The sequence below is a fragment of the Anomaloglossus baeobatrachus genome, unplaced genomic scaffold (genome assembly GCF_048569485.1).
Source record: "Anomaloglossus baeobatrachus isolate aAnoBae1 unplaced genomic scaffold, aAnoBae1.hap1 Scaffold_597, whole genome shotgun sequence".
NCBI classification, from domain to species: domain Eukaryota; kingdom Metazoa; phylum Chordata; class Amphibia; order Anura; family Aromobatidae; genus Anomaloglossus; species Anomaloglossus baeobatrachus.
The window spans coordinates 84,803-106,555 of NW_027444961.1; the positions used below are offsets into that span (position 1 = coordinate 84,803).

A 21,753-nucleotide genomic window follows, 5' to 3' on the forward strand; every position below is an offset into this window, starting at 1 on the left:
GCCTATGAAAGAATTAGTACTTTCATTAAGTATACTAAACCGGCTAATTGGGAATAGACAAACTGTAAAAAGCCCTCTGAGAAAGCCCCTCTCTAACCTTTGTTAGTAAGCTTTTCTGTAGCCTGCCTGTTGATGTATTTTCGGTTTGAACAGTGCACAACATGAAGAGACGGAACACTGGCGGCTTGTCACAATGCCCCCCGATGACATCACAATAGCGCTGCTGCCTAGAAAACAAGCTGCGCAGAAGAAGTTGTTCTTTGGGTGGGAGGGTGGGCTAGTGGAAGGAGGGGACAATCTCTTTTTTTCCCGGGTGGTAGGGGGATGACAGGAGAAGGGAAGCGGGTGGTGAGAAAGGTACAGAGGGCAGGGTTTGGGGGCTGGGAAGGAAAGGGAAAAGATTAGGGTTTGGGGATGATGAAAGGGCTTTCTACGGGTAAGGATGGCAAAGGGTGGCAGTGACGGAAAGTCAGGCAACCTGTCCTGTCCGTCTTTTTGTATCGTGAATTGGAAAGACTGCAAGGGGGAGGGGAGTTGCTTGCGCCCTAAAGGAGGAGTTATTCAGATTCATTGCAGTGGGCGGCGGCTGCAAAACGCACCATTCTTCTTGTTTTTGCTCTGCAAAGCAGCCTTTTCAAGGGTTGGCTTGGGTGACAAAATGTCTTGTGTAGGCGTGGGTTTGTCTCCCTCTCGCTCTCTCTCCCTAAGATGTGTCCGGCATAGGCCAGGGTGCCACTCGAGGCCCAAACCAATTCTGGTTATCGCTTCTCGGCCTTTTGGCTAAGATCAAGTGTAGTATCTGTTCTTATCAGTTTAATATCTGATACGTCCCCTATCTGGGGACCATATATTAAATGGATTTTTAGAACAGGGAGATGGAAAAAGAGCTTGCTCTGTCCACTCCACGCATTGACCTGGTATTGCAGTACCTCCAGGAACGGTGCACCCCTTCTTAACCCAGTTTCCAAAAGCAGAACTCGATTCACCTGATTCATATTAGCCCGATTAGCGAATTGAAATGAATTTTTATCTAACACACTTTTTACTTGCTTTATTCATCCAAATAGCAAACTCATCACCACTCAACTTCACCAACTCTGCTATGTCCCGTGCAGTATCTTGTTGTCAGTCTAATCTAGATCATGTGTAATTGAATGGAATAGATCCCTTTTGGACAAAGTGGAGTCAGATGCTGCAGTGACCACAGGTGTGAGAGGATCTACAATTGGCATCTGGTGTTATCTCTCTGCTTCCACTCCAAATAAAGTTACCTGTTGTTACCTGAACGTCAAATACTAAGAATGGGCGGCCTATGAAAGAATTAGTACTTTCATTAAGTATACTAAACCGGCTAATTGGGAATAGACAAACTGTAAAAAGCCCTCTGAGAAAGCCCCTCTCTAACCTTTGTTAGTAAGCTTTTCTGTAGCCTGCCTGTTGATGTATTTTCGGTTTGAACAGTGCACAACATGAAGAGACGGAACACTGGCGGCTTGTCACAATGCCCCCCGATGACATCACAATAGCGCTGCTGCCTAGAAAACAAGCTGCGCAGAAGAAGTTGTTCTTTGGGTGGGAGGGTGGGCTAGTGGAAGGAGGGGGCAATCTCTTTTTTTCCCGGGTGGTAGGGGGATGACAGGAGAAGGGAAGCGGGTGGTGAGAAAGGTACAGAGGGCAGGGTTTGGGGGCTGGGAAGGAAAGGGAAAAGATTAGGGTTTGGGGATGATGAAAGGGCTTTCTACGGGTAAGGATGGCAAAGGGTGGCAGTGACGGAAAGTCAGGCAACCTGTCCTGTCCGTCTTTTTGTATCGTGAATTGGAAAGACTGCAAGGGGGAGGGGAGTTGCTTGCGCCCTAAAGGAGGAGTTATTCAGATTCATTGCAGTGGGCGGCGGCTGCAAAACGCACCATTCTTCTTGTTTTTGCTCTGCTAAGCAGCCTTTTCAAGGGTTGGCTTGGGTGACAAAATGTCTTGTGTAGGCGTGGGTTTGTCTCCCTCTCGCTCTCTCTCCCTAAGATGTGTCCGGCATAGGCCAGGGTGCCACTCGAGGCCCAAACCAATTCTGGTTATCGCTTCTCGGCCTTTTGGCTAAGATCAAGTGTAGTATCTGTTCTTATCAGTTTAATATCTGATACGTCCCCTATCTGGGGACCATATATTAAATGGATTTTTAGAACAGGGAGATGGAAAAAGAGCTTGCTCTGTCCACTCCACGCATTGACCTGGTATTGCAGTACCTCCAGGAACGGTGCACCCCTTCTTAACCCAGTTTCCAAAAGCAGAACTCGATTCACCTGATTCATATTAGCCCGATTAGCGAATTGAAATGAATTTTTATCTAACACACTTTTTACTTGCTTTATTCATCCAAATAGCAAACTCATCACCACTCAACTTCACCAACTCTGCTATGTCCCGTGCAGTATCTTGTTGTCAGTCTAATCTAGATCATGTGTAATTGAATGGAATAGATCCCTTTTGGACAAAGTGGAGTCAGATGCTGCAGTGACCACAGGTGTGAGAGGATCTACAATTGGCATCTGGTGTTATCTCTCTGCTTCCACTCCAAATAAAGTTACCTGTTGTTACCTGAACGTCAAATACTAAGAATGGGCGGCCTATGAAAGAATTAGTACTTTCATTAAGTATACTAAACCGGCTAATTGGGAATAGACAAACTGTAAAAAGCCCTCTGAGAAAGCCCCTCTCTAACCTTTGTTAGTAAGCTTTTCTGTAGCCTGCCTGTTGATGTATTTTCGGTTTGAACAGTGCACAACATGAAGAGACGGAACACTGGCGGCTTGTCACAATGCCCCCCGATGACATCACAATAGCGCTGCTGCCTAGAAAACAAGCTGCGCAGAAGAAGTTGTTCTTTGGGTGGGAGGGTGGGCTAGTGGAAGGAGGGGGCAATCTCTTTTTTTCCCGGGTGGTAGGGGGATGACAGGAGAAGGGAAGCGGGTGGTGAGAAAGGTACAGAGGGCAGGGTTTGGGGGCTGGGAAGGAAAGGGAAAAGATTAGGGTTTGGGGATGATGAAAGGGCTTTCTACGGGTAAGGATGGCAAAGGGTGGCAGTGACGGAAAGTCAGGCAACCTGTCCTGTCCGTCTTTTTGTATCGTGAATTGGAAAGACTGCAAGGGGGAGGGGAGTTGCTTGCGCCCTAAAGGAGGAGTTATTCAGATTCATTGCAGTGGGCGGCGGCTGCAAAACGCACCATTCTTCTTGTTTTTGCTCTGCAAAGCAGCCTTTTCAAGGGTTGGCTTGGGTGACAAAATGTCTTGTGTAGGCGTGGGTTTGTCTCCCTCTCGCTCTCTCTCCCTAAGATGTGTCCGGCATAGGCCAGGGTGCCACTCGAGGCCCAAACCAATTCTGGTTATCGCTACTCGGCCTTTTGGCTAAGATCAAGTGTAGTATCTGTTCTTATCAGTTTAATATCTGATACGTCCCCTATCTGGGGACCATATATTAAATGGATTTTTAGAACAGGGAGATGGAAAAAGAGCTTGCTCTGTCCACTCCACGCATTGACCTGGTATTGCAGTACCTCCAGGAACGGTGCACCCCTTCTTAACCCAGTTTCCAAAAGCAGAACTCGATTCACCTGATTCATATTAGCCCGATTAGCGAATTGAAATGAATTTTTATCTAACACACTTTTTACTTGCTTTATTCATCCAAATAGCAAACTCATCACCACTCAACTTCACCAACTCTGCTATGTCCCGTGCAGTATCTTGTTGTCAGTCTAATCTAGATCATGTGTAATTGAATGGAATAGATCCCTTTTGGACAAAGTGGAGTCAGATGCTGCAGTGACCACAGGTGTGAGAGGATCTACAATTGGCATCTGGTGTTATCTCTCTGCTTCCACTCCAAATAAAGTTACCTGTTGTTACCTGAACGTCAAATACTAAGAATGGGCGGCCTATGAAAGAATTAGTACTTTCATTAAGTATACTAAACCGGCTAATTGGGAATAGACAAACTGTAAAAAGCCCTCTGAGAAAGCCCCTCTCTAACCTTTGTTAGTAAGCTTTTCTGTAGCCTGCCTGTTGATGTATTTTCGGTTTGAACAGTGCACAACATGAAGAGACGGAACACTGGCGGCTTGTCACAATGCCCCCCGATGACATCACAATAGCGCTGCTGCCTAGAAAACAAGCTGCGCAGAAGAAGTTGTTCTTTGGGTGGGAGGGTGGGCTAGTGGAAGGAGGGGGCAATCTCTTTTTTTCCCGGGTGGTAGGGGGATGACAGGAGAAGGGAAGCGGGTGGTGAGAAAGGTACAGAGGGCAGGGTTTGGGGGCTGGGAAGGAAAGGGAAAAGATTAGGGTTTGGGGATGATGAAAGGGCTTTCTACGGGTAAGGATGGCAAAGGGTGGCAGTGACGGAAAGTCAGGCAACCTGTCCTGTCCGTCTTTTTGTATCGTGAATTGGAAAGACTGCAAGGGGGAGGGGAGTTGCTTGCGCCCTAAAGGAGGAGTTATTCAGATTCATTGCAGTGGGCGGCGGCTGCAAAACGCACCATTCTTCTTGTTTTTGCTCTGCAAAGCAGCCTTTTCAAGGGTTGGCTTGGGTGACAAAATGTCTTGTGTAGGCGTGGGTTTGTCTCCCTCTCGCTCTCTCTCCCTAAGATGTGTCCGGCATAGGCCAGGGTGCCACTCGAGGCCCAAACCAATTCTGGTTATCGCTTCTCGGCCTTTTGGCTAAGATCAAGTGTAGTATCTGTTCTTATCAGTTTAATATCTGATACGTCCCCTATCTGGGGACCATATATTAAATGGATTTTTAGAACAGGGAGATGGAAAAAGAGCTTGCTCTGTCCACTCCACGCATTGACCTGGTATTGCAGTACCTCCAGGAACGGTGCACCCCTTCTTAACCCAGTTTCCAAAAGCAGAACTCGATTCACCTGATTCATATTAGCCCGATTAGCGAATTGAAATGAATTTTTATCTAACACACTTTTTACTTGCTTTATTCATCCAAATAGCAAACTCATCACCACTCAACTTCACCAACTCTGCTATGTCCCGTGCAGTATCTTGTTGTCAGTCTAATCTAGATCATGTGTAATTGAATGGAATAGATCCCTTTTGGACAAAGTGGAGTCAGATGCTGCAGTGACCACAGGTGTGAGAGGATCTACAATTGGCATCTGGTGTTATCTCTCTGCTTCCACTCCAAATAAAGTTACCTGTTGTTACCTGAACGTCAAATACTAAGAATGGGCGGCCTATGAAAGAATTAGTACTTTCATTAAGTATACTAAACCGGCTAATTGGGAATAGACAAACTGTAAAAAGCCCTCTGAGAAAGCCCCTCTCTAACCTTTGTTAGTAAGCTTTTCTGTAGCCTGCCTGTTGATGTATTTTCGGTTTGAACAGTGCACAACATGAAGAGACGGAACACTGGCGGCTTGTCACAATGCCCCCCGATGACATCACAATAGCGCTGCTGCCTAGAAAACAAGCTGCGCAGAAGAAGTTGTTCTTTGGGTGGGAGGGTGGGCTAGTGGAAGGAGGGGGCAATCTCTTTTTTTCCCGGGTGGTAGGGGGATGACAGGAGAAGGGAAGCGGGTGGTGAGAAAGGTACAGAGGGCAGGGTTTGGGGGCTGGGAAGGAAAGGGAAAAGATTAGGGTTTGGGGATGATGAAAGGGCTTTCTACGGGTAAGGATGGCAAAGGGTGGCAGTGACGGAAAGTCAGGCAACCTGTCCTGTCCGTCTTTTTGTATCGTGAATTGGAAAGACTGCAAGGGGGAGGGGAGTTGCTTGCGCCCTAAAGGAGGAGTTATTCAGATTCATTGCAGTGGGCGGCGGCTGCAAAACGCACCATTCTTCTTGTTTTTGCTCTGCAAAGCAGCCTTTTCAAGGGTTGGCTTGGGTGACAAAATGTCTTGTGTAGGCGTGGGTTTGTCTCCCTCTCGCTCTCTCTCCCTAAGATGTGTCCGGCATAGGCCAGGGTGCCACTCGAGGCCCAAACCAATTCTGGTTATCGCTTCTCGGCCTTTTGGCTAAGATCAAGTGTAGTTTGGGAGGGTACTACCTTGGTTGGTGCTGAAAGGTGCCAGGGTATTGCACAACTGCTGGCCTTGGGGGAGTGTGCATCGTAGGATGTCATAGCCCTCTTGTGACGGACGGTTACCTGGGCAACGAGAGGCGGTCACTTTATTATTTTCAAACTCATCCTTCAAAAAAAAAAAAAAAAAAAAAAAAAAATCTGTTCTTATCAGTTTAATATCTGATACGTCCCCTATCTGGGGACCATATATTAAATGGATTTTTAGAACAGGGAGATGGAAAAAGAGCTTGCTCTGTCCACTCCACGCATTGACCTGGTATTGCAGTACCTCCAGGAACGGTGCACCCCTTCTTAACCCAGTTTCCAAAAGCAGAACTCGATTCACCTGATTCATATTAGCCCGATTAGCGAATTGAAATGAATTTTTATCTAACACACTTTTTACTTGCTTTATTCATCCAAATAGCAAACTCATCACCACTCAACTTCACCAACTCTGCTATGTCCCGTGCAGTATCTTGTTGTCAGTCTAATCTAGATCATGTGTAATTGAATGGAATAGATCCCTTTTGGACAAAGTGGAGTCAGATGCTGCAGTGACCACAGGTGTGAGAGGATCTACAATTGGCATCTGGTGTTATCTCTCTGCTTCCACTCCAAATAAAGTTACCTGTTGTTACCTGAACGTCAAATAATAAGAATGGGCGGCCTATGAAAGAATTAGTACTTTCATTAAGTATACTAAACCGGCTAATTGGGAATAGACAAACTGTAAAAAGCCCTCTGAGAAAGCCCCTCTCTAACCTTTGTTAGTAAGCTTTTCTGTAGCCTGCCTGTTGATGTATTTTCGGTTTGAACAGTGCACAACATGAAGAGACGGAACACTGGCGGCTTGTCACAATGCCCCCCGATGACATCACAATAGCGCTGCTGCCTAGAAAACAAGCTGCGCAGAAGAAGTTGTTCTTTGGGTGGGAGGGTGGGCTAGTGGAAGGAGGGGGCAATCTCTTTTTTTCCCGGGTGGTAGGGGGATGACAGGAGAAGGGAAGCGGGTGGTGAGAAAGGTACAGAGGGCAGGGTTTGGGGGCTGGGAAGGAAAGGGAAAAGATTAGGGTTTGGGGATGATGAAAGGGCTTTCTACGGGTAAGGATGGCAAAGGGTGGCAGTGACGGAAAGTCAGGCAACCTGTCCTGTCCGTCTTTTTGTATCGTGAATTGGAAAGACTGCAAGGGGGAGGGGAGTTGCTTGCGCCCTAAAGGAGGAGTTATTCAGATTCATTGCAGTGGGCGGCGGCTGCAAAACGCACCATTCTTCTTGTTTTTGCTCTGCAAAGCAGCCTTTTCAAGGGTTGGCTTGGGTGACAAAATGTCTTGTGTAGGCGTGGGTTTGTCTCCCTCTCGCTCTCTCTCCCTAAGATGTGTCCGGCATAGGCCAGGGTGCCACTCGAGGCCCAAACCAATTCTGGTTATCGCTTCTCGGCCTTTTGGCTAAGATCAAGTGTAGTATCTGTTCTTATCAGTTTAATATCTGATACGTCCCCTATCTGGGGACCATATATTAAATGGATTTTTAGAACAGGGAGATGGAAAAAGAGCTTGCTCTGTCCACTCCACGCATTGACCTGGTATTGCAGTACCTCCAGGAACGGTGCACCCCTTCTTAACCCAGTTTCCAAAAGCAGAACTCGATTCACCTGATTCATATTAGCCCGATTAGCGAATTGAAATGAATTTTTATCTAACACACTTTTTACTTGCTTTATTCATCCAAATAGCAAACTCATCACCACTCAACTTCACCAACTCTGCTATGTCCCGTGCAGTATCTTGTTGTCAGTCTAATCTAGATCATGTGTAATTGAATGGAATAGATCCCTTTTGGACAAAGTGGAGTCAGATGCTGCAGTGACCACAGGTGTGAGAGGATCTACAATTGGCATCTGGTGTTATCTCTCTGCTTCCACTCCAAATAAAGTTACCTGTTGTTACCTGAACGTCAAATACTAAGAATGGGCGGCCTATGAAAGAATTAGTACTTTCATTAAGTATACTAAACCGGCTAATTGGGAATAGACAAACTGTAAAAAGCCCTCTGAGAAAGCCCCTCTCTAACCTTTGTTAGTAAGCTTTTCTGTAGCCTGCCTGTTGATGTATTTTCGGTTTGAACAGTGCACAACATGAAGAGACGGAACACTGGCGGCTTGTCACAATGCCCCCCGATGACATCACAATAGCGCTGCTGCCTAGAAAACAAGCTGCGCAGAAGAAGTTGTTCTTTGGGTGGGAGGGTGGGCTAGTGGAAGGAGGGGGCAATCTCTTTTTTTCCCGGGTGGTAGGGGGATGACAGGAGAAGGGAAGCGGGTGGTGAGAAAGGTACAGAGGGCAGGGTTTGGGGGCTGGGAAGGAAAGGGAAAAGATTAGGGTTTGGGGATGATGAAAGGGCTTTCTACGGGTAAGGATGGCAAAGGGTGGCAGTGACGGAAAGTCAGGCAACCTGTCCTGTCCGTCTTTTTGTATCGTGAATTGGAAAGACTGCAAGGGGGAGGGGAGTTGCTTGCGCCCTAAAGGAGGAGTTATTCAGATTCATTGCAGTGGGCGGCGGCTGCAAAACGCACCATTCTTCTTGTTTTTGCTCTGCAAAGCAGCCTTTTCAAGGGTTGGCTTGGGTGACAAAATGTCTTGTGTAGGCGTGGGTTTGTCTCCCTCTCGCTCTCTCTCCCTAAGATGTGTCCGGCATAGGCCAGGGTGCCACTCGAGGCCCAAACCAATTCTGGTTATCGCTACTCGGCCTTTTGGCTAAGATCAAGTGTAGTATCTGTTCTTATCAGTTTAATATCTGATACGTCCCCTATCTGGGGACCATATATTAAATGGATTTTTAGAACAGGGAGATGGAAAAAGAGCTTGCTCTGTCCACTCCACGCATTGACCTGGTATTGCAGTACCTCCAGGAACGGTGCACCCCTTCTTAACCCAGTTTCCAAAAGCAGAACTCGATTCACCTGATTCATATTAGCCCGATTAGCGAATTGAAATGAATTTTTATCTAACACACTTTTTACTTGCTTTATTCATCCAAATAGCAAACTCATCACCACTCAACTTCACCAACTCTGCTATGTCCCGTGCAGTATCTTGTTGTCAGTCTAATCTAGATCATGTGTAATTGAATGGAATAGATCCCTTTTGGACAAAGTGGAGTCAGATGCTGCAGTGACCACAGGTGTGAGAGGATCTACAATTGGCATCTGGTGTTATCTCTCTGCTTCCACTCCAAATAAAGTTACCTGTTGTTACCTGAACGTCAAATACTAAGAATGGGCGGCCTATGAAAGAATTAGTACTTTCATTAAGTATACTAAACCGGCTAATTGGGAATAGACAAACTGTAAAAAGCCCTCTGAGAAAGCCCCTCTCTAACCTTTGTTAGTAAGCTTTTCTGTAGCCTGCCTGTTGATGTATTTTCGGTTTGAACAGTGCACAACATGAAGAGACGGAACACTGGCGGCTTGTCACAATGCCCCCCGATGACATCACAATAGCGCTGCTGCCTAGAAAACAAGCTGCGCAGAAGAAGTTGTTCTTTGGGTGGGAGGGTGGGCTAGTGGAAGGAGGGGGCAATCTCTTTTTTTCCCGGGTGGTAGGGGGATGACAGGAGAAGGGAAGCGGGTGGTGAGAAAGGTACAGAGGGCAGGGTTTGGGGGCTGGGAAGGAAAGGGAAAAGATTAGGGTTTGGGGATGATGAAAGGGCTTTCTACGGGTAAGGATGGCAAAGGGTGGCAGTGACGGAAAGTCAGGCAACCTGTCCTGTCCGTCTTTTTGTATCGTGAATTGGAAAGACTGCAAGGGGGAGGGGAGTTGCTTGCGCCCTAAAGGAGGAGTTATTCAGATTCATTGCAGTGGGCGGCGGCTGCAAAACGCACCATTCTTCTTGTTTTTGCTCTGCAAAGCAGCCTTTTCAAGGGTTGGCTTGGGTGACAAAATGTCTTGTGTAGGCGTGGGTTTGTCTCCCTCTCGCTCTCTCTCCCTAAGATGTGTCCGGCATAGGCCAGGGTGCCACTCGAGGCCCAAACCAATTCTGGTTATCGCTTCTCGGCCTTTTGGCTAAGATCAAGTGTAGTATCTGTTCTTATCAGTTTAATATCTGATACGTCCCCTATCTGGGGACCATATATTAAATGGATTTTTAGAACAGGGAGATGGAAAAAGAGCTTGCTCTGTCCACTCCACGCATTGACCTGGTATTGCAGTACCTCCAGGAACGGTGCACCCCTTCTTAACCCAGTTTCCAAAAGCAGAACTCGATTCACCTGATTCATATTAGCCCGATTAGCGAATTGAAATGAATTTTTATCTAACACACTTTTTACTTGCTTTATTCATCCAAATAGCAAACTCATCACCACTCAACTTCACCAACTCTGCTATGTCCCGTGCAGTATCTTGTTGTCAGTCTAATCTAGATCATGTGTAATTGAATGGAATAGATCCCTTTTGGACAAAGTGGAGTCAGATGCTGCAGTGACCACAGGTGTGAGAGGATCTACAATTGGCATCTGGTGTTATCTCTCTGCTTCCACTCCAAATAAAGTTACCTGTTGTTACCTGAACGTCAAATACTAAGAATGGGCGGCCTATGAAAGAATTAGTACTTTCATTAAGTATACTAAACCGGCTAATTGGGAATAGACAAACTGTAAAAAGCCCTCTGAGAAAGCCCCTCTCTAACCTTTGTTAGTAAGCTTTTCTGTAGCCTGCCTGTTGATGTATTTTCGGTTTGAACAGTGCACAACATGAAGAGACGGAACACTGGCGGCTTGTCACAATGCCCCCCGATGACATCACAATAGCGCTGCTGCCTAGAAAACAAGCTGCGCAGAAGAAGTTGTTCTTTGGGTGGGAGGGTGGGCTAGTGGAAGGAGGGGGCAATCTCTTTTTTTCCCGGGTGGTAGGGGGATGACAGGAGAAGGGAAGCGGGTGGTGAGAAAGGTACAGAGGGCAGGGTTTGGGGGCTGGGAAGGAAAGGGAAAAGATTAGGGTTTGGGGATGATGAAAGGGCTTTCTACGGGTAAGGATGGCAAAGGGTGGCAGTGACGGAAAGTCAGGCAACCTGTCCTGTCCGTCTTTTTGTATCGTGAATTGGAAAGACTGCAAGGGGGAGGGGAGTTGCTTGCGCCCTAAAGGAGGAGTTATTCAGATTCATTGCAGTGGGCGGCGGCTGCAAAACGCACCATTCTTCTTGTTTTTGCTCTGCAAAGCAGCCTTTTCAAGGGTTGGCTTGGGTGACAAAATGTCTTGTGTAGGCGTGGGTTTGTCTCCCTCTCGCTCTCTCTCCCTAAGATGTGTCCGGCATAGGCCAGGGTGCCACTCGAGGCCCAAACCAATTCTGGTTATCGCTTCTCGGCCTTTTGGCTAAGATCAAGTGTAGTATCTGTTCTTATCAGTTTAATATCTGATACGTCCCCTATCTGGGGACCATATATTAAATGGATTTTTAGAACAGGGAGATGGAAAAAGAGCTTGCTCTGTCCACTCCACGCATTGACCTGGTATTGCAGTACCTCCAGGAACGGTGCACCCCTTCTTAACCCAGTTTCCAAAAGCAGAACTCGATTCACCTGATTCATATTAGCCCGATTAGCGAATTGAAATGAATTTTTATCTAACACACTTTTTACTTGCTTTATTCATCCAAATAGCAAACTCATCACCACTCAACTTCACCAACTCTGCTATGTCCCGTGCAGTATCTTGTTGTCAGTCTAATCTAGATCATGTGTAATTGAATGGAATAGATCCCTTTTGGACAAAGTGGAGTCAGATGCTGCAGTGACCACAGGTGTGAGAGGATCTACAATTGGCATCTGGTGTTATCTCTCTGCTTCCACTCCAAATAAAGTTACCTGTTGTTACCTGAACGTCAAATACTAAGAATGGGCGGCCTATGAAAGAATTAGTACTTTCATTAAGTATACTAAACCGGCTAATTGGGAATAGACAAACTGTAAAAAGCCCTCTGAGAAAGCCCCTCTCTAACCTTTGTTAGTAAGCTTTTCTGTAGCCTGCCTGTTGATGTATTTTCGGTTTGAACAGTGCACAACATGAAGAGACGGAACACTGGCGGCTTGTCACAATGCCCCCCGATGACATCACAATAGCGCTGCTGCCTAGAAAACAAGCTGCGCAGAAGAAGTTGTTCTTTGGGTGGGAGGGTGGGCTAGTGGAAGGAGGGGGCAATCTCTTTTTTTCCCGGGTGGTAGGGGGATGACAGGAGAAGGGAAGCGGGTGGTGAGAAAGGTACAGAGGGCAGGGTTTGGGGGCTGGGAAGGAAAGGGAAAAGATTAGGGTTTGGGGATGATGAAAGGGCTTTCTACGGGTAAGGATGGCAAAGGGTGGCAGTGACGGAAAGTCAGGCAACCTGTCCTGTCCGTCTTTTTGTATCGTGAATTGGAAAGACTGCAAGGGGGAGGGGAGTTGCTTGCGCCCTAAAGGAGGAGTTATTCAGATTCATTGCAGTGGGCGGCGGCTGCAAAACGCACCATTCTTCTTGTTTTTGCTCTGCAAAGCAGCCTTTTCAAGGGTTGGCTTGGGTGACAAAATGTCTTGTGTAGGCGTGGGTTTGTCTCCCTCTCGCTCTCTCTCCCTAAGATGTGTCCGGCATAGGCCAGGGTGCCACTCGAGGCCCAAACCAATTCTGGTTATCGCTTCTCGGCCTTTTGGCTAAGATCAAGTGTAGTATCTGTTCTTATCAGTTTAATATCTGATACGTCCCCTATCTGGGGACCATATATTAAATGGATTTTTAGAACAGGGAGATGGAAAAACAGCTTGCTCTGTCCACTCCACGCATTGACCTGGTATTGCAGTACCTCCAGGAACGGTGCACCCCTTCTTAACCCAGTTTCCAAAAGCAGAACTCGATTCACCTGATTCATATTAGCCCGATTAGCGAATTGAAATGAATTTTTATCTAACACACTTTTTACTTGCTTTATTCATCCAAATAGCAAACTCATCACCACTCAACTTCACCAACTCTGCTATGTCCCGTGCAGTATCTTGTTGTCAGTCTAATCTAGATCATGTGTAATTGAATGGAATAGATCCCTTTTGGACAAAGTGGAGTCAGATGCTGCAGTGACCACAGGTGTGAGAGGATCTACAATTGGCATCTGGTGTTATCTCTCTGCTTCCACTCCAAATAAAGTTACCTGTTGTTACCTGAACGTCAAATACTAAGAATGGGCGGCCTATGAAAGAATTAGTACTTTCATTAAGTATACTAAACCGGCTAATTGGGAATAGACAAACTGTAAAAAGCCCTCTGAGAAAGCCCCTCTCTAACCTTTGTTAGTAAGCTTTTCTGTAGCCTGCCTGTTGATGTATTTTCGGTTTGAACAGTGCACAACATGAAGAGACGGAACACTGGCGGCTTGTCACAATGCCCCCCGATGACATCACAATAGCGCTGCTGCCTAGAAAACAAGCTGCGCAGAAGAAGTTGTTCTTTGGGTGGGAGGGTGGGCTAGTGGAAGGAGGGGGCAATCTCTTTTTTTCCCGGGTGGTAGGGGGATGACAGGAGAAGGGAAGCGGGTGGTGAGAAAGGTACAGAGGGCAGGGTTTGGGGGCTGGGAAGGAAAGGGAAAAGATTAGGGTTTGGGGATGATGAAAGGGCTTTCTACGGGTAAGGATGGCAAAGGGTGGCAGTGACGGAAAGTCAGGCAACCTGTCCTGTCCGTCTTTTTGTATCGTGAATTGGAAAGACTGCAAGGGGGAGGGGAGTTGCTTGCGCCCTAAAGGAGGAGTTATTCAGATTCATTGCAGTGGGCGGCGGCTGCAAAACGCACCATTCTTCTTGTTTTTGCTCTGCAAAGCAGCCTTTTCAAGGGTTGGCTTGGGTGACAAAATGTCTTGTGTAGGCGTGGGTTTGTCTCCCTCTCGCTCTCTCTCCCTAAGATGTGTCCGGCATAGGCCAGGGTGCCACTCGAGGCCCAAACCAATTCTGGTTATCGCTTCTCGGCCTTTTGGCTAAGATCAAGTGTAGTATCTGTTCTTATCAGTTTAATATCTGATACGTCCCCTATCTGGGGACCATATATTAAATGGATTTTTAGAACAGGGAGATGGAAAAAGAGCTTGCTCTGTCCACTCCACGCATTGACCTGGTATTGCAGTACCTCCAGGAACGGTGCACCCCTTCTTAACCCAGTTTCCAAAAGCAGAACTCGATTCACCTGATTCATATTAGCCCGATTAGCGAATTGAAATGAATTTTTATCTAACACACTTTTTACTTGCTTTATTCATCCAAATAGCAAACTCATCACCACTCAACTTCACCAACTCTGCTATGTCCCGTGCAGTATCTTGTTGTCAGTCTAATCTAGATCATGTGTAATTGAATGGAATAGATCCCTTTTGGACAAAGTGGAGTCAGATGCTGCAGTGACCACAGGTGTGAGAGGATCTACAATTGGCATCTGGTGTTATCTCTCTGCTTCCACTCCAAATAAAGTTACCTGTTGTTACCTGAACGTCAAATACTAAGAATGGGCGGCCTATGAAAGAATTAGTACTTTCATTAAGTATACTAAACCGGCTAATTGGGAATAGACAAACTGTAAAAAGCCCTCTGAGAAAGCCCCTCTCTAACCTTTGTTAGTAAGCTTTTCTGTAGCCTGCCTGTTGATGTATTTTCGGTTTGAACAGTGCACAACATGAAGAGACGGAACACTGGCGGCTTGTCACAATGCCCCCCGATGACATCACAATAGCGCTGCTGCCTAGAAAACAAGCTGCGCAGAAGAAGTTGTTCTTTGGGTGGGAGGGTGGGCTAGTGGAAGGAGGGGGCAATCTCTTTTTTTCCCGGGTGGTAGGGGGATGACAGGAGAAGGGAAGCGGGTGGTGAGAAAGGTACAGAGGGCAGGGTTTGGGGGCTGGGAAGGAAAGGGAAAAGATTAGGGTTTGGGGATGATGAAAGGGCTTTCTACGGGTAAGGATGGCAAAGGGTGGCAGTGACGGAAAGTCAGGCAACCTGTCCTGTCCGTCTTTTTGTATCGTGAATTGGAAAGACTGCAAGGGGGAGGGGAGTTGCTTGCGCCCTAAAGGAGGAGTTATTCAGATTCATTGCAGTGGGCGGCGGCTGCAAAACGCACCATTCTTCTTGTTTTTGCTCTGCAAAGCAGCCTTTTCAAGGGTTGGCTTGGGTGACAAAATGTCTTGTGTAGGCGTGGGTTTGTCTCCCTCTCGCTCTCTCTCCCTAAGATGTGTCCGGCATAGGCCAGGGTGCCACTCGAGGCCCAAACCAATTCTGGTTATCGCTTCTCGGCCTTTTGGCTAAGATCAAGTGTAGTATCTGTTCTTATCAGTTTAATATCTGATACGTCCCCTATCTGGGGACCATATATTAAATGGATTTTTAGAACAGGGAGATGGAAAAAGAGCTTGCTCTGTCCACTCCACACATTGACCTGGTATTGCAGTACCTCCAGGAACGGTGCACCCCTTCTTAACCCAGTTTCCAAAAGCAGAACTCGATTCACCTGATTCATATTAGCCCGATTAGCGAATTGAAATGAATTTTTATCTAACACACTTTTTACTTGCTTTATTCATCCAAATAGCAAACTCATCACCACTCAACTTCACCAACTCTGCTATGTCCCGTGCAGTATCTTGTTGTCAGTCTAATCTAGATCATGTGTAATTGAATGGAATAGATCCCTTTTGGACAAAGTGGAGTCAGATGCTGCAGTGACCACAGGTGTGAGAGGATCTACAATTGGCATCTGGTGTTATCTCTCTGCTTCCACTCCAAATAAAGTTACCTGTTGTTACCTGAACGTCAAATACTAAGAATGGGCGGCCTATGAAAGAATTAGTACTTTCATTAAGTATACTAAACCGGCTAATTGGGAATAGACAAACTGTAAAAAGCCCTCTGAGAAAGCCCCTCTCTAACCTTTGTTAGTAAGCTTTTCTGTAGCCTGCCTGTTGATGTATTTTCGGTTTGAACAGTGCACAACATGAAGAGACGGAACACTGGCGGCTTGTCACAATGCCCCCCGATGACATCACAATAGCGCTGCTGCCTAGAAAACAAGCTGCGCAGAAGAAGTTGTTCTTTGGGTGGGAGGGTGGGCTAGTGGAAGGAGGGGGCAATCTCTTTTTTTCCCGGGTGGTAGGGGGATGACAGGAGAAGGGAAGCGGGTGGTGAGAAAGGTACAGAGGGCAGGGTTTGGGGGCTGGGAAGGAAAGGGAAAAGATTAGGGTTTGGGGATGATGAAAGGGCTTTCTACGGGTAAGGATGGCAAAGGGTGGCAGTGACGGAAAGTCAGGCAACCTGTCCTGTCCGTCTTTTTGTATCGTGAATTGGAAAGACTGCAAGGGGGAGGGGAGTTGCTTGCGCCCTAAAGGAGGAGTTATTCAGATTCATTGCAGTGGGCGGCGGCTGCAAAACGCACCATTCTTCTTGTTTTTGCTCTGCAAAGCAGCCTTTTCAAGGGTTGGCTTGGGTGACAAAATGTCTTGTGTAGGCGTGGGTTTGTCTCCCTCTCGCTCTCTCTCCCTAAGATGTGTCCGGCATAGGCCAGGGTGCCACTCGAGGCCCAAACCAATTCTGGTTATCGCTTCTCGGCCTTTTGGCTAAGATCAAGTGTAGTATCTGTTCTTATCAGTTTAATATCTGATACGTCCCCTATCTGGGGACCATATATTAAATGGATTTTTAGAACAGGGAGATGGAAAAAGAGCTTGCTCTGTCCACTCCACGCATTGACCTGGTATTGCAGTACCTCCAGGAACGGTGCACCCCTTCTTAACCCAGTTTCCAAAAGCAGAACTCGATTCACCTGATTCATATTAGCCCGATTAGCGAATTGAAATGAATTTTTATCTAACACACTTTTTACTTGCTTTATTCATCCAAATAGCAAACTCATCACCACTCAACTTCACCAACTCTGCTATGTCCCGTGCAGTATCTTGTTGTCAGTCTAATCTAGATCATGTGTAATTGAATGGAATAGATCCCTTTTGGACAAAGTGGAGTCAGATGCTGCAGTGACCACAGGTGTGAGAGGATCTACAATTGGCATCTGGTGTTATCTCTCTGCTTCCACTCCAAATAAAGTTACCTGTTGTTACCTGAACGTCAAATACTAAGAATGGGCGGCCTATGAAAGAATTAGTACTTTCATTAAGTATACTAAACCGGCTAATTGGGAATAGACAAACTGTAAAAAGCCCTCTGAGAAAGCCCCTCTCTAACCTTTGTTAGTAAGCTTTTCTGTAGCCTGCCTGTTGATGTATTTTCGGTTTGAACAGTGCACAACATGAAGAGACGGAACACTGGTGGCTTGTCACAATGCCCCCCGATGACATCACAATAGCGCTGCTGCCTAGAAAACAAGCTGCGCAGAAGAAGTTGTTCTTTGGGTGGGAGGGTGGGCTAGTGGAAGGAGGGGGCAATCTCTTTTTTTCCCGGGTGGTAGGGGGATGACAGGAGAAGGGAAGCGGGTGGTGAGAAAGGTACAGAGGGCAGGGTTTGGGGGCTGGGAAGGAAAGGGAAAAGATTAGGGTTTGGGGATGATGAAAGGGCTTTCTACGGGTAAGGATGGCAAAGGGTGGCAGTGACGGAAAGTCAGGCAACCTGTCCTGTCCGTCTTTTTGTATCGTGAATTGGAAAGACTGCAAGGGGGAGGGGAGTTGCTTACGCCCTAAAGGAGGAGTTATTCAGATTCATTGCAGTGGGCGGCGGCTGCAAAACGCACCATTCTTCTTGTTTTTGCTCTGCAAAGCAGCCTTTTCAAGGGTTGGCTTGGGTGACAAAATGTCTTGTGTAGGCGTGGGTTTGTCTCCCTCTCGCTCTCTCTCCCTAAGATGTGTCCGGCATAGGCCAGGGTGCCACTCGAGGCCCAAACCAATTCTGGTTATCGCTTCTCGGCCTTTTGGCTAAGATCAAGTGTAGTATCTGTTCTTATCAGTTTAATATCTGATACGTCCCCTATCTGGGGACCATATATTAAATGGATTTTTAGAACAGGGAGATGGAAAAAGAGCTTGCTCTGTCCACTCCACGCATTGACCTGGTATTGCAGTACCTCCAGGAACGGTGCACCCCTTCTTAACCCAGTTTCCAAAAGCAGAACTCGATTCACCTGATTCATATTAGCCCGATTAGCGAATTGAAATGAATTTTTATCTAACACACTTTTTACTTGCTTTATTCATCCAAATAGCAAACTCATCACCACTCAACTTCACCAACTCTGCTATGTCCCGTGCAGTATCTTGTTGTCAGTCTAATCTAGATCATGTGTAATTGAATGGAATAGATCCCTTTTGGACAAAGTGGAGTCAGATGCTGCAGTGACCACAGGTGTGAGAGGATCTACAATTGGCATCTGGTGTTATCTCTCTGCTTCCACTCCAAATAAAGTTACCTGTTGTTACCTGAACGTCAAATACTAAGAATGGGCGGCCTATGAAAGAATTAGTACTTTCATTAAGTATACTAAACCGGCTAATTGGGAATAGACAAACTGTAAAAAGCCCTCTGAGAAAGCCCCTCTCTAACCTTTGTTAGTAAGCTTTTCTGTAGCCTGCCTGTTGATGTATTTTCGGTTTGAACAGTGCACAACATGAAGAGACGGAACACTGGCGGCTTGTCACAATGCCCCCCGATGACATCACAATAGCGCTGCTGCCTAGAAAACAAGCTGCGCAGAAGAAGTTGTTCTTTGGGTGGGAGGGTGGGCTAGTGGAAGGAGGGGGCAATCTCTTTTTTTCCCGGGTGGTAGGGGGATGACAGGAGAAGGGAAGCAGGTGGTGAGAAAGGTACAGAGGGCAGGGTTTGGGGGCTGGGAAGGAAAGGGAAAAGATTAGGGTTTGGGGATGATGAAAGGGCTTTCTACGGGTAAGGATGGCAAAGGGTGGCAGTGACGGAAAGTCAGGCAACCTGTCCTGTCCGTCTTTTTGTATCGTGAATTGGAAAGACTGCAAGGGGGAGGGGAGTTGCTTGCGCCCTAAAGGAGGAGTTATTCAGATTCATTGCAGTGGGCGGCGGCTGCAAAACGCACCATTCTTCTTGTTTTTGCTCTGCAAAGCAGCCTTTTCAAGGGTTGGCTTGGGTGACAAAATGTCTTGTGTAGGCGTGGGTTTGTCTCCCTCTCGCTCTCTCTCCCTAAGATGTGTCCGGCATAGGCCAGGGTGCCACTCGAGGCCCAAACCAATTCTGGTTATCGCTTCTCGGCCTTTTGGCTAAGATCAAGTGTAGTATCTGTTCTTATCAGTTTAATATCTGATACGTCCCCTATCTGGGGACCATATATTAAATGGATTTTTAGAACAGGGAGATGGAAAAAGAGCTTGCTCTGTCCACTCCACGCATTGACCTGGTATTGCAGTACCTCCAGGAACGGTGCACCCCTTCTTAACCCAGTTTCCAAAAGCAGAACTCGATTCACCTGATTCATATTAGCCCGATTAGCGAATTGAAATGAATTTTTATCTAACACACTTTTTACTTGCTTTATTCATCCAAATAGCAAACTCATCACCACTCAACTTCACCAACTCTGCTATGTCCCGTGCAGTATCTTGTTGTCAGTCTAATCTAGATCATGTGTAATTGAATGGAATAGATCCCTTTTGGACAAAGTGGAGTCAGATGCTGCAGTGACCACAGGTGTGAGAGGATCTACAATTGGCATCTGGTGTTATCTCTCTGCTTCCACTCCAAATAAAGTTACCTGTTGTTACCTGAACGTCAAATACTAAGAATGGGCGGCCTATGAAAGAATTAGTACTTTCATTAAGTATACTAAACCGGCTAATTGGGAATAGACAAACTGTAAAAAGCCCTCTGAGAAAGCCCCTCTCTAACCTTTGTTAGTAAGCTTTTCTGTAGCCTGCCTGTTGATGTATTTTCGGTTTGAACAGTGCACAACATGAAGAGACGGAACACTGGCGGCTTGTCACAATGCCCCCCGATGACATCACAATAGCGCTGCTGCCTAGAAAACAAGCTGCGCAGAAGAAGTTGTTCTTTGGGTGGGAGGGTGGGCTAGTGGAAGGAGGGGGCAATCTCTTTTTTTCCCGGGTGGTAGGGGGATGACAGGAGAAGGGAAGCGGGTGGTGAGAAAGGTACAGAGGGCAGGGTTTGGGGGCTGGGAAGGAAAGGGAAAAGATTAGGGTTTGGGGATGATGAAAGGGCTTTCTACGGGTAAGGATGGCAAAGGGTGGCAGTGACGGAAAGTCAGGCAACCTGTCCTGTCCGTCTTTTTGTATCGTGAATTGGAAAGACTGCAAGGGGGAGGGGAGTTGCTTGCGCCCTAAAGGAGGAGTTATTCAGATTCATTGCAGTGGGCGGCGGCTGCAAAACGCACCATTCTTCTTGTTTTTGCTCTGCAAAGCAGCCTTTTCAAGGGTTGGCTTGGGTGACAAAATGTCTTGTGTAGGCGTGGGTTTGTCTCCCTCTCGCTCTCTCTCCCTAAGATGTGTCCGGCATAGGCCAGGGTGCCACTCGAGGCCCAAACCAATTCTGGTTATCGCTTCTCGGCCTTTTGGCTAAGATCAAGTGTAGTATCTGTTCTTATCAGTTTAATATCTGATACGTCCCCTATCTGGGGACCATATATTAAATGGATTTTTAGAACAGGGAGATGGAAAAAGAGCTTGCTCTGTCCACTCCACGCATTGACCTGGTATTGCAGTACCTCCAGGAACGGTGCACCCCTTCTTAACCCAGTTTCCAAAAGCAGAACTCGATTCACCTGATTCATATTAGCCCGATTAGCGAATTGAAATGAATTTTTATCTAACACACTTTTTACTTGCTTTATTCATCCAAATAGCAAACTCATCACCACTCAACTTCACCAACTCTGCTATGTCCCGTGCAGTATCTTGTTGTCAGTCTAATCTAGATCATGTGTAATTGAATGGAATAGATCCCTTTTGGACAAAGTGGAGTCAGATGCTGCAGTGACCACAGGTGTGAGAGGATCTACAATTGGCATCTGGTGTTATCTCTCTGCTTCCACTCCAAATAAAGTTACCTGTTGTTACCTGAACGTCAAATACTAAGAATGGGCGGCCTATGAAAGAATTAGTACTTTCATTAAGTATACTAAACCGGCTAATTGGGAATAGACAAACTGTAAAAAGCCCTCTGAGAAAGCCCCTCTCTAACCTTTGTTAGTAAGCTTTTCTGTAGCCTGCCTGTTGATGTATTTTCGGCTTGAACAGTGCACAACATGAAGAGACGGAACACTGGCGGCTTGTCACAATGCCCCCCGATGACATCACAATAGCGCTGCTGCCTAGAAAACAAGCTGCGCAGAAGAAGTTGTTCTTTGGGTGGGAGGGTGGGCTAGTGGAAGGAGGGGGCAATCTCTTTTTTTCCCGGGTGGTAGGGGGATGACAGGAGAAGGGAAGCGGGTGGTGAGAAAGGTACAGAGGGCAGGGTTTGGGGGCTGGGAAGGAAAGGGAAAAGATTAGGGTTTGGGGATGATGAAAGGGCTTTCTACGGGTAAGGATGGCAAAGGGTGGCAGTGACGGAAAGTCAGGCAACCTGTCCTGTCCGTCTTTTTGTATCGTGAATTGGAAAGACTGCAAGGGGGAGGGGAGTTGCTTGCGCCCTAAAGGAGGAGTTATTCAGATTCATTGCAGTGGGCGGCGGCTGCAAAACGCACCATTCTTCTTGTTTTTGCTCTGCAAAGCAGCCTTTTCAA

At 46.8% G+C, this 21,753-nt stretch overlaps 15 non-coding genes and 1 pseudogene across 15 annotated transcripts; all 16 read left to right on the plus strand.

The window, feature by feature from the left end:
* Positions 1-760: 760 nt before the first annotated feature.
* On the plus strand, positions 761-951 carry LOC142285284 (U2 spliceosomal RNA). The gene has a single exon (XR_012746700.1). It is a non-coding gene; the product is annotated as a U2 spliceosomal RNA (small nuclear RNA).
* A 1,117-nt stretch (positions 952-2,068) lies between these two features.
* LOC142285285 (U2 spliceosomal RNA) lies at positions 2,069-2,259 on the plus strand. Its single transcript, XR_012746701.1, has one exon. It is a non-coding gene; the product is annotated as a U2 spliceosomal RNA (small nuclear RNA).
* Positions 2,260-3,376: 1,117 nt separating this feature from the next.
* Positions 3,377-3,567, plus strand: LOC142285227 (U2 spliceosomal RNA). Its single transcript, XR_012746654.1, has one exon. It is a non-coding gene; the product is annotated as a U2 spliceosomal RNA (small nuclear RNA).
* A 1,117-nt stretch (positions 3,568-4,684) lies between these two features.
* LOC142285287 (U2 spliceosomal RNA) lies at positions 4,685-4,875 on the plus strand. Its single transcript, XR_012746702.1, has one exon. It is a non-coding gene; the product is annotated as a U2 spliceosomal RNA (small nuclear RNA).
* Positions 4,876-6,168: 1,293 nt separating this feature from the next.
* LOC142285246 (U2 spliceosomal RNA) lies at positions 6,169-6,370 on the plus strand (annotated as a pseudogene).
* A 1,117-nt stretch (positions 6,371-7,487) lies between these two features.
* LOC142285288 (U2 spliceosomal RNA) lies at positions 7,488-7,678 on the plus strand. Its single transcript, XR_012746703.1, has one exon. It is a non-coding gene; the product is annotated as a U2 spliceosomal RNA (small nuclear RNA).
* A 1,117-nt stretch (positions 7,679-8,795) lies between these two features.
* LOC142285228 (U2 spliceosomal RNA) lies at positions 8,796-8,986 on the plus strand. The gene has a single exon (XR_012746655.1). It is a non-coding gene; the product is annotated as a U2 spliceosomal RNA (small nuclear RNA).
* A 1,117-nt stretch (positions 8,987-10,103) lies between these two features.
* On the plus strand, positions 10,104-10,294 carry LOC142285289 (U2 spliceosomal RNA). Its single transcript, XR_012746704.1, has one exon. It is a non-coding gene; the product is annotated as a U2 spliceosomal RNA (small nuclear RNA).
* A 1,117-nt stretch (positions 10,295-11,411) lies between these two features.
* On the plus strand, positions 11,412-11,602 carry LOC142285290 (U2 spliceosomal RNA). The gene has a single exon (XR_012746705.1). It is a non-coding gene; the product is annotated as a U2 spliceosomal RNA (small nuclear RNA).
* A 1,117-nt stretch (positions 11,603-12,719) lies between these two features.
* On the plus strand, positions 12,720-12,910 carry LOC142285217 (U2 spliceosomal RNA). Its single transcript, XR_012746645.1, has one exon. It is a non-coding gene; the product is annotated as a U2 spliceosomal RNA (small nuclear RNA).
* Positions 12,911-14,027: 1,117 nt separating this feature from the next.
* LOC142285291 (U2 spliceosomal RNA) lies at positions 14,028-14,218 on the plus strand. Its single transcript, XR_012746706.1, has one exon. It is a non-coding gene; the product is annotated as a U2 spliceosomal RNA (small nuclear RNA).
* A 1,117-nt stretch (positions 14,219-15,335) lies between these two features.
* On the plus strand, positions 15,336-15,526 carry LOC142285215 (U2 spliceosomal RNA). The gene has a single exon (XR_012746643.1). It is a non-coding gene; the product is annotated as a U2 spliceosomal RNA (small nuclear RNA).
* A 1,117-nt stretch (positions 15,527-16,643) lies between these two features.
* Positions 16,644-16,834, plus strand: LOC142285293 (U2 spliceosomal RNA). Its single transcript, XR_012746709.1, has one exon. It is a non-coding gene; the product is annotated as a U2 spliceosomal RNA (small nuclear RNA).
* Positions 16,835-17,951: 1,117 nt separating this feature from the next.
* LOC142285294 (U2 spliceosomal RNA) lies at positions 17,952-18,142 on the plus strand. The gene has a single exon (XR_012746710.1). It is a non-coding gene; the product is annotated as a U2 spliceosomal RNA (small nuclear RNA).
* A 1,117-nt stretch (positions 18,143-19,259) lies between these two features.
* Positions 19,260-19,450, plus strand: LOC142285295 (U2 spliceosomal RNA). Its single transcript, XR_012746711.1, has one exon. It is a non-coding gene; the product is annotated as a U2 spliceosomal RNA (small nuclear RNA).
* Positions 19,451-20,567: 1,117 nt separating this feature from the next.
* Positions 20,568-20,758, plus strand: LOC142285296 (U2 spliceosomal RNA). The gene has a single exon (XR_012746712.1). It is a non-coding gene; the product is annotated as a U2 spliceosomal RNA (small nuclear RNA).
* Positions 20,759-21,753: the final 995 nt, after the last annotated feature.